Below are 14,464 nucleotides of genomic sequence, written 5' to 3'. Positions count from 1 at the left end.
TGGTCAAAGATAATACTCGCCTTGAAGAATAATAACTAGTAAGTGAATACAATTTGAGGTTCAAGAATCTTGAGCAAAGAGAATGTGTTGAAATGGCAGTCAATGTTTCAGATCAGGATCCTTTATCAAGACTAAGTTGAAAAGGATAAATTATGTATCTAAAGAGAGAGTGGCCCAGAGATGACAGACATGTGAGAAGTGAAGGAAAGGGTGGAGAAGTAGAGGGAAAGACCACCCGGAAAAAGGGGGGGTGGTGGTAAGAAATCAGAGAAGAATGAGCTAGGTAAAGAGTCAGAAACGGTGGAGTGTGATGGGGGTAAGGATTACCTAAAATTGGAAATACAATGTGCATGTCAGTAGGTTTAAGGTTGTCTAGAAGGAATAATAATGTGCTGCTCTTCAAGTTTCTCTCTTGCCCCTATCTGTGTTTGGTCTCACCAATGTAGAGAAGGCCACACACCAAGTCCACTGATTGCAATGGATTATGTTGAATGATGTCCATGCCTCATCTGGAAGATCTGTTTGTGGCCCTGGATGGAGATGGAGGGACAAATTTAGCATTCTCTGCAATTACATCGAGAAGTGCACAAGGGGGCGGAAGGGTAGGTGGGGAGGAAAGAACAAACTCAGAGAGATTTACCCCTGTGAGAAGCAGATAGGTTGGAGAGGGGAAGATGTAGTTGGTAGTGGGAACACACAGAAGTTGGTGGATGTGTCAAAGGATAAAGTGCTGTAATCACATAAAGTGGAAAACTTGTCCCTACTTCTCCCTCCTTTGCTTTCTGCTAAAAATTTTTTTTTTTGCCATAATGAGATCTTGTTCCAAGTAATTTATCAAGAGCAGCAACCCACTGGAGTTATTTTTCTTCTTCCTGATCCCTCCCAATAGCACTTTTCCAAAGGGTTGTCCTTTTCAACTCTGTTATTGAAGTTGTCCAGGGATATTCTCTGGAATACCCAACGCATTTCCCTCCCCACCCCAAGTTTGGAATGGTCAACCTCCTTGACCAGTTTGCAGCTTCTAAGGTTGAGACATATGTGGTAATGACTATATCGCACTGGTTTCAATTGCTGCTACAATTAAGCTTAATTTTCCAACTACTTCTTCAAAGAATTCCAATAAATTAGCCAAACATGATTTTTCTTTGACAAAACCATGTAGAATTTGCCTGATTACCTTGAATTTTGTGTCTTGCTATGATGTCTTTGACACCAGCTTTCAACATTTTCTGAGACAAACATTATTCCCCCAACATTTAAATCCTGAAGATCATTTGTCTTACGTTTTTGTTTTGTTAAGCAATTATTTTCACTAACACTATTTAGGGAAACAAAGTTACCCATAACTCATTACCAATGTATGTACTCTAAAATTTGCTTGCTTTAATATGAAATATATTGAATTAATGTAAATTATATTGGGTGTAAAAATAATGCTGTTTAAAATGCCTGCATCATTCAACTGAAAACAGTTTATATAAATTGTCCAATTATTATGTCAGGGTGACAAGAAACGTAGACTGGCTTAATTACCAGGAAAATAGCTTCTTCAGTGGGAATGATAAATAACACAGTTCATTATTTGAATTTCATTGTAACAAATTTATAAAAACCATATCATGTATTTTTTATTCACAAAGGGATAAGAAAAAACAAGAATAGTCAAAGTGAAATCTGACACACATTGCCTTTTTAAATTTATATTTGTTATCGGCAAAATATTTTTGGAAGGAGAAGTATCTGGAACAATCCCTATCTGGTTTATGTGTATGTTACATGCTTTGTTAAATACAGTACATTAAATTATTTGGAGAATTAATATTCATCGGTTCAACAAAAATTCATCATTCTGAGCCCCCTATAGGTAGAACCAGGCAGGAGCCAGAATCGGGATTGGTTTACCAAGCCGACAAGAAATAACATCCAGTTTTGTTATTTTGCATCATCCTTAACGTCTCAACACATCTGTAAATGTCAGTAAATTTAAATAATCAAGAGAAAAAAAGATTTTGTTTTGGTCATTACCCTTAATATATCACGATTTTCAGGGAATATAAAATTCCCAAGTGCTTCATCAGCAAAAGGGCCAAAAATAAAAAGAAAGAAACAAAATGCATAGATTATGTTTAAAGCATCACTTAAGACAACAAGGTCAAAGGGTTAAGCCAGTAAGCTGCCACAGCAGCAGGATAACAAATGATCTCATTCACTTACAAGCTCCGCAAATGGTCACTTTTTGCAGCAAGATTTTAGTGCAACATTGTGAACAGATCCAAACCACCAATTTCAGACTGCTGTCATCAGCCAAGTATCATTTAATAGAATCACAATATCGTGAGGAACTACATGTAAATTACATGGTTGGTACATTTTTGTGAAAATTATATTCCCCCCACCAAGGTCTCAGAGGTCTGTTTATATTCAATTTTAATTTTCATAGCAGTACACTCAAGGTTAGTGTTGATCAATAATTTAGTGAACTGACTAAAATAATACTTGAACCACTTCTAACCCATTTGAATCACTTGATGCCACAGAATAAAAATTAAAAGATAGAGAATGGATACTACGTAAAGATGATTGGCAAGTGTTTGGCTGACGAAAAGTGATGCAAATCTAAATAATTGGAAAATGTTATGCTTGGGTGAGGATAGTCCCTTTAAATACTATATTCTGCCTCTGTGAGAAATATTATACAACTGAAAGAATAGGATGACATTCAAATTTTTAAAAATTGGGATAAATGCAAGTCTAACCAAAAAAGATCTAAATGGAAAGAACATTTCTGGGAAGTACTTGAAAAGAACTGACATTTTGTGACAACATCCATTATTTCAAGCATTAAACAGTCATTTGTACAGCAGGAAGAAAACAAATGTTGATTATTAAAAATTTCTGGTGAAGCCAATAGAAAATTCAGCACATGTCCACGTCAAGTAATTGTGTGCCTCTTTATTGTTCAATGGGTCTTATTCTCACTGCATAATTTGTTTGACTTGAGACGAGCACAATCTGGAAAACCACATCTCCATGAGCCACAACCCAATGGTCCTTGAAGACACCATACATACTACATTCAATAGTTGGATTTCCCAAGTACAATTGAGCTTAATTTTAAGCTTAATCAAGGAATGCTTGAATCTTGGAAGAGCTCCACCTTCAAAATAAAATGGAGGTTACTGCTGTCCATTACTGCCTCCATCCCAGCTCTCTTCCCAATCTTCTTCCTTACTAACCCAATGGCCACTGCTGGCACTACACAATAGAAGCTTCTATACTAATTGGGTGCTAAACAGTCTGTAGCTTACCTGCTCAATCGTAGTGAGGGCTATACCCTAATATCAGTTGTGCCGACAGGCTCGTCTTTCAGGATTACAGACTGTTCCATGCATCGGATTGCTAGCCTCATATACCTAAAAGTGTTAACCAATATAGTTTGTTATTGGGAAGAAATTACTTCAGGCTGAGTTTTGTACTTAGAATGTTCACGTGTTGGCTAACCCAAAAGAAATAGGGCATATCAGTTCCACTAATTTTGTTTTGACAGGACAGCAGGATGGAAGGACTTAATCAAATAATATTTTTATGTTTAATCATTTCTTACTGAATACATTAGAAAGTACTGTCAAGTAAATTAAAATATACTAGAGATTTGATGGAGAAAAAAATCTAGCTACAGGTACTGTAAAAATTTAGCTACTGTAATTTTTATTACTGTTACCTTTCCAGAAGAAAACTTTTGACAAAAGCTAAAAAAAAACAATGAAGTCCAAATAGAAAATTAAAATACATGACAAATAGAGAAACTCAAAAATTTTATTAAACATGTAAAAACGTTACACAGACCATATACAAATATTTAAACAGGACCATCCTTTAAGGCTTTGTGTTTCTGGATCTGATTTGGTCACACATTACATATCATTACCAAATAATGTTTATTTTTGGAGACAAACAAGTTTGAAGCAATTTCTTGATACAGGTAAAAACACAGTAATAAGGCTTGACCAACGAGTTCTGCCTAAAGTTTTATAAAGTTACAATAAAGAAATAGTATCACGACACAAGAGCAGCATTCAAACAAAAGTTTTCTTTAGCAGCAACAAAACAAAGGCATTTCACTCAGTTTGGTCTGTACTGTACAAGTGAAACACACTCTGTCGGTACATTACAGCTCACAAACACTCTTATAAATATCTGCATGCATCCCTGATTTTTTTAAAAATTATTGATGTTCCAGTAATAGGAATTTAGCAGGACATTAGCCTGTATCTTTCCTTGCCTGGCATCAAAAAAACTTAATGCTTCATTTGACAGAAGTAACTAGCTGCATTAAACTGCCAACGTTTAGATTGATTATGGATATGCATTTTAAAATTTCAAAATATTATACAACCCTGTGTACATCTAGAGAAAAATGCTAAAGTAGGTTGATAATCAATATCCCTATTTTCTTCCTCTAAAATGCTCATGGGAGAGATCAAAGCCAAATAGAAATGTTCAACCTTGTTTACTGGCTGACAGAGAAGGAATAAAATTAAAAACAGAAACGCAAAATTACAGCTTTAGGTTTGCAAGCACAATTTTCATAAACAAATTGCATTGTTCCATCTTCATTCGAGTTTTCAGTGCAGTTAATGTTTAGGTGATGTATTTGGAGTGGAAAAAACATGTAAATCTATATACGTGAAAAAAGCAAGTCCCTCACGAATGGTTCAGGACATGTGTAAAATACTAGAAGACAATTGAGCACTACATAATACACGAGTTAGCTCTGTAAAATAGTTCAAAGAAACTCCAAAATGACAACATGTCTGAACTCAGAGAGTCACATAAATAAGTATTGTTGAAAAGCTAACTTAAAAATAGTTCAAACAAGTTTAAAATCCACTTAGTACGTTTGAGCATTATGTAGTATAGAAATGCTTCTAGACAGAAATTTAAGGTAAATGGCATTATTACTTGGGAAAATATCCATTAAAGTCAGAGTAGAGATTTCAAAACAACATAAAAACATCCTTTAATGCTCCATAAAGTTAAAGATTAACTGAACAAATGAGATAAAATGCACATGGTATTGACTGATAACAGATGCACTCCTTGTCCAAGATACAATTATCTCAAAAATAACAAATTATAAAACACATTTTCCTCTTGTCTGAATCAACATTAAAAAAAATTGATTTATTGTTCATTTATTCTTGAGAGATCTTTATGTGCATTAATTGGATGCTGATAATGGCGATGAGGTCTGTCAACACATTTCAAAAGATGTGTAATTTTTGAGATGAGATGTGTCCTCCACATCTCATTTAGCACTTAGTAAGAAATGAAACTTCCTTTCCAGCACACCCTCACTATAACACTTCAAAAGAGATTCCATGCAAAAAAATCTAGACTGCCTTATAAACTAGGTGCTAACGTAGGTTCAAGGAATCAGAAGATTATAAATTCATATCCCACCCCAGGGATTTAAATGCACAATCCAGGTGGATATCGCAGTAGTGGTCTTGAGGGAGCATATTATTCTAGGAATACCAACGTCCCCATATTTGTTTTAAATTTAACGTACCTTTGTAAACAAGGATGGGACTGTTTGAACAATGGGAACCTCTCATCAACATTCTGGCCAAGTTTTATCCTTCAACCTACATCATTTCAAACAAAAAGCATCAATTCAGTGGGTCTTTTCTATCCTATTTCTCAACATAAGATTTTCAAAGAGTCCCTCGTCACCTGTTATGTGCTTTGGGCTATCTGAAGTTGTAATGCAGACCTGATAAATTAATGCCTTCCTCAATTATTTTTCCATTCATTACAAGGATACCAACTCAACTAAATTACATATTTTAAAGCAGTAAACACCCATAAGAGGAATACAAAGGCAGAGTGAGTAGAACCACAGCGTCTCAGTGGCAGAGACCAAAGTTCAAACCTGACCTCCAGAGCCATATTGTGGAGTCAGCACATTTCTTTGCCATAGTTCTCCAGGTGCTCTGCTTTCCTGTCACATCCCAAAGAAATGCAGGTTGGAAGGTGAATTGGCCATTGCAAAGAGCAGTGTGTGTGTATATTTTTTATATTATAATATATATCATGTGAGTATAGTGTGAGTGTAAATGTGTGATGAGAATGTAAAAATTTAAATGGCCTCTCTCCATGCTATTTATTTCCATTACTACAACTTCATGCAGGGAAGTAATGATTATTTGTTAATTGCAATACAAGAGATGAATTAATTACTATAAACCTTAGAAATACAACAACTGCATCAGATTATGTGACATCTCTACCTATGTTTTGAGAATTATTTTCTTAAAATGTATTAAAGGATAGAAGCATGGAATGTTTCCCAAAGATTACGATAACTACTGAAGTGTGAATTGGCTTTCCCTCCATTTTCTATATTTGGCATTTGTACAAATATCAAGGGAACTCACCATGAAGAAAGCTGGTCTAGGATTTGATGGAAAGTTGCAGTACATTAATCAACCAATTAATGCATTAATGAGCTATATTGCCAGGATGTGAATGCCAGCTAGATTCCTAAAATTCAAATATTACTTCGGTACCTCTTTCACATAATAGTGGTTTTGGCATATTTTCAAGAGCAACTGAAGGAAAAATCAGTTCTGCTTGTGTGAACATTTCCTTTTTTCTTTTAAGGACTTGGTAACATAGATTTTCTAGGTCATATCTATTAGGTAATTGCGATGATATGCTCAATTCCAAACATAACACGAGTTGTCTGACTAGTAATAGATATTGAAATATTAAATAGCAGTTTTTCAACAGCTAATTTAAGCTGTATAGTTCATGAAATATTGGCACGTTTGTAATTGACAAATTGGTAACACACTGAATAAATTTGGTAACTCCTTTAAAAAATCTACAAAGTAAGACACTTTTTAATGCCTGTTTATCAAAACCAACCAAGCTAAAGTGATCTTTAGCAAGATTTAACCTATATTCTTGACTCTGCAATATTAATCTTGTAAAACAAAATCTCGTAAGAATGCTGTCTTTTTTTCCCAATACATGTGTGTCTTTATGTGTAAAATTACAAAAGAAAAAAGTAATTATAAAGCATGAAACTAATAAACTATGATTTCATATTTGTACCTGGAATTTTGCAAAGCCCCCATAGTACTCTACTCCAACTCGCAGACTGGTTTGGCTTGCGAGGTCTGCTGCAGCAACAGGTAGCAATGGTACACAGTCCCCAGAGGGGGCCAAGAGAGAGACCAGAAACCCAGAAATGAGAGACCAAAGGCACCAGATGAGGTGGAGTGAGTGGGGCGGGTGGGGGGGGGGGGGGCAAAAAGAAAGAAGAACTCCAGATGCTGGCAATCTGAAATAAAAAGAGAAAATGCTGGAAAAACTCAGCACGCATCCGAGAAAGGAGAAGTAGTTGTTATTTCAGATCTGCAAACCTTTATCAGAACGGAAAAGAGAGACAAGGGAAGGATGTGTAGAACAAAGGAAATGTCTGTAATAGGGTGGGTTGAGATGACTTTAATGCTGACATTTACCTGGCACATTAAGCTCCTTGGTATGTGTAATATGCTGTTAATTGTAAGATTGTGGGAATAAGCCAACAGGCCAGACTTGTACAAGTTCGACAAGCAGAACTTAACCAACATAATATGAAAATAGGAAACAGAAAATGTTGGAAAAAGTAAGCAGAAAACATTGGTTAATATTTCAAATGAAGGGCCCTTCAAGCCTGAGAAAGAAAGAAACCAGATCGCCTCAACAGCAGCAAATGTGGGGAGGGAGAGGAGTTGAACAAAGGGAATTTCTCTGATAAAATGAAACCATATGACAAAGAGGATCCGATTAAGCTGCAATCAATGTATAATTTGTTGCTTCTATAATTCCACAATATTGGGACATGCCGAGCGACTAGACTTAACAGAGAGGAAAAGAAGAAATGATGACAGGCAGAAATGGTTCTTGCATGGACAAGGGGGGAAAAAAAAGACATTATCTGAAGATGGAGAATTTGATAGAGTCCCCAGACAGATGATGAGGGGTCGTTCCTTGAGCTCTGTATCCATTGGGTCATTCCTGCAGAATATCCATGTAATTGCTTTTGGCTTTTCCAACATAGAAGAGGGAAAGTCACATTTAATCTTCTCTTTCCCAGTTTGGACAAAGGGTGGCAGACCTTCGCTTTCAAAATATGCCACCTGATCTACTGAGTCCTTCCAGCATTATCCTAGGAGAAGAGCTGATGACATTCTGAAAAATATGGCTAATGGGTTAAATCAATATTTCTTAATCTGTGGTCTGAACTTGTTATTGATGGTCTGCAATGATAAGGTAACACAACAGTAGTTGGTCTCATTGGCAACAATGACGAGCCAGGTTCGTAAAGTGGTGCAAGAACAACAACCTGAGTCTCAACATGGACAAGACAAAGAGATGATTGTGAACTTCAGGAGGACTAAGATCAAACACTCTCCATTAGACATCTATGCTTCATTCGTGGAGAGCACAAAGTTCCTGGGTGTGCATATAAAGGATGATGAATCCTGGACACACCACACCTCCTCGTTAATCAGGAAGTTGCAGCAATATCTACACTTCCTAAGGAGATTGAGGAAGGTAAGGGCTACCAGCCCCCATCCAGACAGCATTTACAGAAACCCAATTGAGAGTGCCCTTTCTGACTGCATCATTGCGTGGTACTAAGCTGCAAAGCTTCGGACCGATGGTCAATACAGGGGATCAACAAAATGGCTAAGAAGTTCACTGCTTTCTCCCTTTCCTCCATTGATGACATTTACCATGAGAGTTGCTTAAAATAGGGCTCAAAGAGTTAGAGAACCCTTTCCATCCAGCACCAAGCATACATGACCCACTACCATCAAGGTGGTGGCACAGGAGCATCAAAATCAAGCTCATCAGGCTGGAAAATAATTTCTTCCCACAGACTGTGAAATTAATGAACAGTATCCTGTAACCAAGTAAATTATCCCAAAATATTTGTATATGTTTATTTTAAATTATCTTTTTATGTATATATGTGATTATCATGAGCTGTGAATTATGTATGTGCATGCATTGTGATCCAAAGAAACACTTTCGTCTGGTTATACATGTCCAGGCAAATTATAAGAAACTTGAACAAATATTACTGATATCGTAAACAAGTAATATGTAAATAATACTATATAAGGCAGAGAAACTACTGGGCTCCCAAGCAGCATCTGTAGACAAATAATGTATATATTTTCCATTATAAGCAAAACATTTTAACCATATTAAAATGCACAGAAATAATTGACTCAAAGCAAGACAAATTATTTCTAGTGAAAGCAGCTAAAGGGCAGCTGAAATATTTGGATCCCTGTAAATACATTTTTAAAATTTGTGACAAGATTAACCTGTTACTGAACAACATGGCTTAAACTGCACCTGAATCAGGTATTTGCATTTCAACAAGTTCTGAAAGAGCAAATACAATATAGTAAAAGACATCAGTAAGGAAGAATGATGAATATCTCAAGTTTGGCTTTATGTGGAATCGAAAGTGAAGTTTTGAAGTTTTGGTGAATAAAAGTATAAAATCTGCAAATCTGGGTCAACGTTTAGAAATAAAGCACCTTAGAAAAAAATCACAAGATGAACATCAGAAAGGGAGAAAAATTGCTTCTTTAGTTAGACATCAAAATAAAATGTTAAATAAATGAGACCCAACAGTATCAGATAGATGTTTTTGCTGTAAGAAGGAAACGGGAACAACAGTACATGCAATTTGGGCATGTGAGAAAGTGGAAAAGTTTTGGGAAGATCTAAACCCGGTATTAAATAAAATCACAAAAAGCAACATACCAAAAAATCCAGAGATCTTTCTTCAAAGTAATATAAGAAGTAAAGAATTAGGCCTCGATTTGGATGAAGCACAAAAAAGATTTATTATGATAGTCTTAGCTGTAGCAAAAAAATGTATAATGTCAACCTGGAAATCAGAAGAGAGCCTGAGAATACAGCAATGGTACATAGAAATGAATAAATGTATTCCATTGAAAAAATAACATTTAATTTAAGAAATAACATCACAGTATTCAAACAAATTTGGGAACTGTACATGGAACACAACAGAGAAGTCCTACCGCGGACCTCCACCCCCTAAAATGACAGAATGAGAAGAAGACGAAATGAACTGACCCAGTGTGTAAAAGTAGATGACACAATTTTCTAGTTTATTTTCATTGTGTGATGACATTGTTTAATGGGTTTAATGTATCATATAGGTTGAACGTTGAGTGGGTGGGAAGGAGGGAGGGAAGGGAGGGGGGAAAAAGAGGAGAAAATGACACTATATATATTCAAGAGGGAAATGTTTGTGTGTATTTTGGTCAATATGGTTCATAGTGTGAAAAATAAATTTAAAAAAAAAGTTGTTCACACTTTTACATTTAGTGATTCTGTGAATTGCAAAATTAAGGAAACCCCATATATGAAAATTTAGTGCTTCCCACAGCAAAATATATCAAGAGAATAATGACTGGTGAGAAAACAGGTAAAAAGATTTTGATCTTCTGCTTTCAATTGATATATATTCTTGGCATTTCAGTGATATGGCAACTCAGGCACAAAATAACATAAGACCTAGTAACTTCACTGCAGTTGAATGAAACAACAAATGTAACATACAGGTTTGCTTTTTCAAGAAACATAGTTGAAGAAAGTGTTCAAGGTTTTTCCTTTTGCAAGTTATTACTCTCAAGAACTTTTTATGATGGCACATAATTGAAAATAAAATGATCTAGAATCTATGAGTTGGTATTTGTTTTGATAATGCCAGACAATTAGAGAGTGTGAAGATGTGAAGGTTCAAAACTAAGAAATTATTCCTAATGTTACTTGGGTACATTGCAAAAATTCATAGATAAGCCTAACTTGCAAATGTACGCCGAGCAGATTTAATGATGTTTTCGATGCTGCAGTAAAAATAAGAAAATTTTGTCAAATCGAGACCTACGAATAGCTGCTCTTTACAATGAGATTTGAAACAAACATAACTTATTTTGCTACTTAAGTTTATTGGCTTTCCAGAAGTAAAGCACTTAAGATTATTTAAACTTGGTTGTGATTCTCAACAAATTCAAATTCTGAGCACAGTAGGTGCCTTACAGATGAAAAATGGCTCATTAAACTGACATACATCCCTGATATATTTTTGAACTTAACTTAAATCAAGAACTTCAAGGGCCAACAATAACTATATTAAGTACAAATTATAAATTCTAAGCTTTCATTAGCGAGCTTGCTTTGTGGACAGGGCATATTGAAAAACACAAAGTTGAATCTTTTTTTACTGCAATTCTTTTTAGATGAAAATAATTCAACTCTTCCTTTGGATATACAGGTATCTGCAAAAATCTGATCTTATTCATCTCCACTGAAATGAGAATATGCAATTGAAGCTAACAAAAAAACCCCAAATATAACTGAACTTTGTAAAAGAAAATGGCAAACATCACATCAAATTAAGAATGGAACTCCAAGCAAGTCTCATCTCCCCCCCCCCCCCATAAAAAAGATATAATGCCAATATTTTGCACTCAAATTTACCCATACTTTTTTCAAGTGATTTTCCCATAACATTTTTCTTCAAGCCACTGAGATGAACAGGTCTTTCAACCCAATTATTCATGACAGCCAAGTTGCCAACCTAAACTAGTCCCATTTCCATGCATTTGGCACATATCCCTCCATACCTTTCTTATCCATGTATCTGTCTAAATGTCTTTGAAAAGTCGTCATCGTACCTGTGTCTACAATTACCTTTGGCAAATTGTTCCACACAAAAAGTTGCTCCTCCTGTCCCTTTAAATCATACCCCCTTACCTTAAGTTGATGCCCTCTCATTTTAGATTCTCCAACCATTGGAAAAAGACTATTTACCTTGACCATGCCCTTCCTGCTTTTATAGAGTTATCAGCTCCAATGCTCCAGAAAAAGTGCCTCAGAATATCAAATCTTTTCCTATAACTCACACCCTCCTGTCATGATAAAATTTTCGTGAATCTTTTCTGCACTTTTTCCAGCTTGATGACATCCTTCATGTAGCATGGGTACAATACTCCAAGTGCAGCTCTCACTAACTCCCTCACAGCGATAACATGACAACTGCTAGACTCAATGCTCTGACCAATGAAAGCCTGTGTGTCAAACATGTTCTTAACCACTGCCTACCTGTGTCAACAATTTTAGGAAACTGTGTACTTTCATCCCTAGGTCTCAATGGCTCTGCTGTTGAATGATGCAAGTCTTGCCCTGGCTTAACTTGCCAAAATTCATCCCTTCACACTTAAATTCCATCAACTTTCCCTGTTGATAAAGATCCCATTGAACCCTGGATAAACTTCACTTTCCACCACACCAGGAATTTGGGCATCATCAACAAACTTGCTAATCATGCCACTACATTCTCAGCCAAGTCTTTTTATAGATAATGAAAATTAGTGGACCCAGCAGCAAACCCACACCATTGGTCATAGGCAATCAATCTAAAAAAAAAACTACTACCCTTCACTTTCTACTACCAAACCAATTTTGTATGCAATTAGCCAGCTCATCCTGAATCTTATCTTCCAAACTGGGCTACCATAGTTATAGTGTCAAATCTTGCTCAAGACCATGTAGACAACATCTACTCTCATGCCCTCCTCAAAGCTATTGGTTATCTTTTAAAAAAAAAGTTGGGGAGGCTGATTCTAAGGGGGAAAGGTTGCAATTTTGATGACAAAGTAAAGCAAACATTCTCAACAAATTCTCCCACTAGAAGAAATCAAAAATTCTGTCATCAGCCTGGAAAGAGCTCAAGTTCATTAATCATCCTCACCCCTTTGTCTTCGTGATCTGGAGCAAGTAAAAGAAAGTTTGGGAATCACTAGGTTAGATTATCTGTCCCATTGCAGTGGAAGTAGGATTCAAAACATCTGCAATTTAAGTAGGGATAACTTGATCAATGGGATAGTTTCCTCTATTTTAGTCAATAGAAAAACAGGCATTTCCAGCAAGCAGTTTTCAACATCATGCAAAGTAATAACAAAATCATGCAGAAATATACTTTAACAATATAATAACAAAATGTCCATTGGACTACTGATTTTAAGAACATTACTTGACAATAATTTGTGATTACATTTCAGGAACTGAAATTAAAATGAAGGTTTGGTTACACAACCATCAAATTGAAGGATTCATATTGCTTAAAAGTTACCTGCTTTATATCAAAGAGTACTGAAAAACACTTATGACATCAGCAATACAGACTATTTAGCTATAAAGCAATGGAATTTTGGAATTATAGCCCTTGAAACTTGAATTGTATTCCTCAAAATTTATTCAAAGGAATAAAAAAAATTAACAGTATGTGGTAATATAGTTGGGAAGACAGCTGATATTACTATCTTTGAAAATAAATTGAAAAGTTATTTTGATTAATGTATTAAATTTAATTTTGCACTTTAAAGAAAAAGTAATGGATAATTTTAACTCTTTGTCAACATCAATTATCAAGTCAGAAGCATCATGTGCCAAATACCATGAAGATTCTCTCTGCCAACCATCCTTACAGCCACTGAGTTAGATCAATCATAATTTGGCATAAATTGGTACTAACTGGCAGTTTTGTGCTATGGATCCACAACAAAATTGGAACTGGCCATTTCTGTAATTAAAATTTAACATATTTATAGCTTGTACATAACTAAACTTTGATCAAATAGGACAAGATTTAACCTGAATTTCTGACATGAAATGCATGGTCTAACCGGAGAAAATTACCCACAAATTAAAAAAAAACTATTAACAAACTATGAAAAATTGAAATTACATCTATTTCAATAAGCAAAATAAATAATGCTGATATGGTCATCACAAACTTTATCCATTCATTTTACAATTTTACAATTACAAGATGATTTTCTCTGTGCATGAAGAACAGAATATATTTGAATTGGGGTTACTTATTTTTGGAATGTCCCATTTAATGTCATGTAGAAAACTATAACTGGCAAAATGATCACTTTTCAATGAGGTCCGATGCCCAAGCTATTTAGAACAACTAATATTTGCTGGTCTAATTAAATAAGAGAAAAATAAGTAATCTTTTCCAGCATCAAAGGGATATAGGGGTCATGAGCTAAAGTTTCATATTGATTTTAACTCAATATTTGACTTCCTTTGCTATTGGTCCATTGGGCATGAGTAACCAAACAAGATGTTATCGAACCTTGAAGTATATCATATGACTTGTGTATTGGTCTCCAAATACACTTTCTTTGGATATCTGATGTCAAACTGTTATATGTCAATGAGGTGTGCTATACATGTCTTAACACATCTTGGTGATGTCTGCTGCAAAACATACTTTTAAGCTATTACTGCCTCAGGAGGATGCCAGGGTCAAATGTGTCATGACAGGTGGTACAACAGTAAAAAT

General features: G+C 35.3%; 1 protein-coding gene across 3 annotated transcripts in view; it reads right to left on the bottom strand.

Annotated features, from left to right (window-relative positions):
* Positions 1-14,464, bottom strand: part of LOC138762198 (juxtaposed with another zinc finger protein 1-like) — a 163,372-nt gene that overhangs the window by 9,537 nt on the left and 139,371 nt on the right. For 2 of the 3 annotated variants that reach the window (XR_011356814.1, XR_011356813.1), the window contains exons 6-7: positions 3,309-3,413; positions 439-530 (exon numbers count right to left, since the gene is read on the bottom strand). The gene's annotated coding sequence lies outside the window, so the exon portion shown is untranslated. The remainder of the gene's footprint in view (positions 1-438; positions 531-3,308; positions 3,414-14,464) is intronic. The other variant, XR_011356815.1, reaches the window with a different exon arrangement.

The sequence above is a fragment of the Narcine bancroftii genome, chromosome 4, assembly GCF_036971445.1.
Source record: "Narcine bancroftii isolate sNarBan1 chromosome 4, sNarBan1.hap1, whole genome shotgun sequence".
NCBI lineage: Eukaryota > Metazoa > Chordata > Chondrichthyes > Torpediniformes > Narcinidae > Narcine > Narcine bancroftii.
Note: the sequence above shows the minus strand (reverse complement) of the source record. Positions and strands in the feature narration are given on the sequence as shown.